A 3,384-nucleotide genomic window follows, 5' to 3' on the forward strand; every position below is an offset into this window, starting at 1 on the left:
TTCTCTCTCTTTCTCTCACTCCTAAAGGAAAAAATTTTTAAAAGATTTGATAGTGAGAAATTGTTTCTTTCTAACCTGTGAGAAGCATGCAGAAAATCTCTTTCAATTAGGATGCCAATTTAGTGACGATAGTAATTGTTAACATATTATATTTTCTGGATAGACTTGCTGGATTTAACTTTCTGGGAAACTAAGTTTCCCAGAAAGTTTCCCAGAAAGTTAAAGAAAGTTTCAAGTAGAGATACAAAACAAAAATATAAGCCAGTTTATTATCTAATTTTCAAAATGACATTGAGAAAAGATCAGCATTGTTTCATCTAACTATATTAAAATTAGTATTTCATCACCTGAAAGAAGAAAATTATTTGCTAAGTTAATTGATAGGATAATTAAACTGTATAATGGATTTTAACCCACTAAAAATAATAAAAGAAGGAGAGAAGTAAGAAGAAGCGACAGAAAATAACAATTGCAGGAGACAAGGGCCTATATCATGATTTAGATGTATATGGATATATCCACAGAACCAAAACACTGTAGCATGAGAACCAAACTGCAATAACTAGACTTTAAAATGTATCTATTAAGAAGTCAGGCTGGGGTTGAAAAGGAAACTGGAATATTGGTATAGGAAGTTGACACTGGTGGTGGAATGGTGTGGGGATATTTATTGTATGCCTAAAACCGTAGGTTGAATAACTTTGTAAATGACTATGCTTTAAGTGTATGTACGGGAGATGTCTTTGAAGTCATATTACTTACAATTATTTAAAGATTTCAGCATCATTGTTCAGCATCTCTATAGGCTACAAATGATCTCCCTCAGAAGTTTGTTCCCATCCTTCACCAAATAATTGATCCTTTTACCCTGTTTAATCTATTCGTCACCCTTTTTCCTTTGGAAACCTCTAATCTATTGTCAGAATCTAAGAGTTTATTTCTGTTTTGCTTTCTTTGCTCCTTTATCTTTACAGGTGAATAAAAACATATGGTATTTGTCTTTCTTCTGCTGACTCATTTGACTTAGCATGATCTCCTCAGGATTCATTCTCTTACCTCAAATGGCAAGATTTCACAAAGAAATACTACTCAACCATGAAAGGAAAATGAAAACAATTTTCTTTCTAATTTTTTCCTGTAGAACATAAATGGGTAAAAAGCAATGTGATGTCTTGTTTCATAGTAAAGATCTGATTTATTTTTTATGTACATTTTACATACATTTACATTCACATAACTTTCTTACATGACAAGAGGATGAAACAGGATGTTAGAAAAGACAATTGATAGACAGAATTTTTTGTTTCAACTTTTATTTCTTGATGCAGTTTTCTGTTTTTGCCTTTTAATTAATTTTATTGTATTTAGTCAAGATTTATATAATTATATTATGAAGATGAGTAATTTTATTTAAAACGCATAAAAGCTAGTATGACCAGAATGACTATCGCAGTATATCATGTCCTTAAATTGGCATGACCACTTCAAACTATTTTGTCTCTAAATTAAAGACTTTCCTCTTCTATCGTCAGGTGATAGAATGTCCCCTTTAGGAGCCAAAGGCAAAACAAAATTGTTTCTCACCAGAACTCGTACTTTTAAAGATCGAGGTTTGAGGGAAGAGCCAGTTTAAAATGAACCCAAAACTTTAACAGCAGTTGATAATCAAAGAACCATTGTGTCTAGAATTAAATACTCTATGTGGTCTCTACTATTAAAAAAAAGTTAGAGTTTTCTTTTATCTGATATAACCAAGAAATATAAGAAACAAATAAAAAATACAATAAAGTTAAATGTTTATAAAGGCTTGCTTCTGCTAGAGAGAGATATTATTAATAATTTTGTCAAGGTCAAGGTATAAAGTAGGCTGATTCTAGGCAAAAGAGGACTGAGGATTGAGAAAGGCTAGTTGGCCAGAGAGTCAGAGAGTTCTTGACAATGAGTTTCAGGAAGGAACAAAATCAAGCTCTGTTGTGAAAAAGAAATTATTCTACCACCAGTTCTTTTTCCTGACCCAAAACTTAAAATTTATATACTTTGGAGTTACAGGAACTGAGGCCTAATAAAGACTCTGAAAGATGTCACTGCCAGCCCAAACAGAGAAGACTGACCAGAACAAAAGGCCATAAGAATATAAAAAAACCAAACAAACAAAAAACTACCAAAAGTTCAAAGTCCTTCCTCTAGTCAAAAACCCTGACATCAACTCTTATCTTCTCAGAGAACGTAGGCCAAGGCAATTTGGGTAAAGCACTTATATAATACCACTACTACCACCATCCCCCAAAAACATTTAGGACTCTTTCTCTGTAGAAACCCATGTTCCCTCTTGGATGCATTCCCCACCACCACCACTCTACCTACTGTTACTCCAGGGACACCTGAGGATACTCCTGGCTCCTTGTTAGTGGGTCACCTCCAGAAGTCCTCAGGGAATCATGCGGGTGGGGCATCAAACCTAGACCTCAAAACATGCAGAGCATGCTCTTAGATTGTTGAGCTATCTCTCCAGCTGCTTTTTTCCCTTAAAATAAAATTTTCTTACTTAGCCATTTGTTTTTCTTCTGAAATTCTTTTATTTGAGAATAGTCATAAGAACTAGGAAAACTGAATGGAGGTCAGACTGACTTTCCTTTTTCTGTGAAGATCAATTCTTTTAGTCCAATCTGAGACCCCACTGCTCTCTGAAAACTCAGGTGGTATATACTAGTTTTCAAGCCCTACACATCAGATAGGTCTCAAGTACAGTGTGATGATTGCCACATAGGACTAGTAGCTCCTTAATGTCTACACAGTGAAGGCTCTACTGTAGATTTTTACTATTCCTCACCCTCCCTAGTTCACTGGTTAGGTTAAAAATGGTCAAACTGAAAAATAGTAGTAATTTTCATTGAGGCTACTCCTTCCCCACACTCTGGGACCCTCTTGGCAACAAGGTAACTCAATTAGAACTCTGTAGCTCTAATTATCCAAACTTAGATGAAGGGATGAGTCACCTACCAACATTTTCTTGTATAGGTGCTTAAGCAAAGCATACAGTTGTGAAGGGGACTTTCTGAAAGCTTGACAGCAAATTACTGGCAAATTACTGCTCCTAATCCAGTGTTTTTCTAGGATGCCACTTATTTTTGTAGAGTTTCATTCCCATCAATGTGTGGTCACAGTATCATGTAACTCCAAATTTCCCCAGACCATACCATTCGGAAATATAAACTAAGGTCATAACAATAAAAACACATGATATTTTCCTTGTCCTTTCTCTACATCTGAAGCTAGGAATCCTACCTCTACTTTAAATCCCTATTAAATTATTTCTGAGGTATCTCCTGGGATTATCTCATTTTTTTCATGAATAAAAGCTTGTTTACAACATGTGGAGTTTCT

The sequence above is a fragment of the Suncus etruscus genome, chromosome 8 (assembly GCF_024139225.1).
Source record: "Suncus etruscus isolate mSunEtr1 chromosome 8, mSunEtr1.pri.cur, whole genome shotgun sequence".
NCBI classification, from domain to species: domain Eukaryota; kingdom Metazoa; phylum Chordata; class Mammalia; order Eulipotyphla; family Soricidae; genus Suncus; species Suncus etruscus.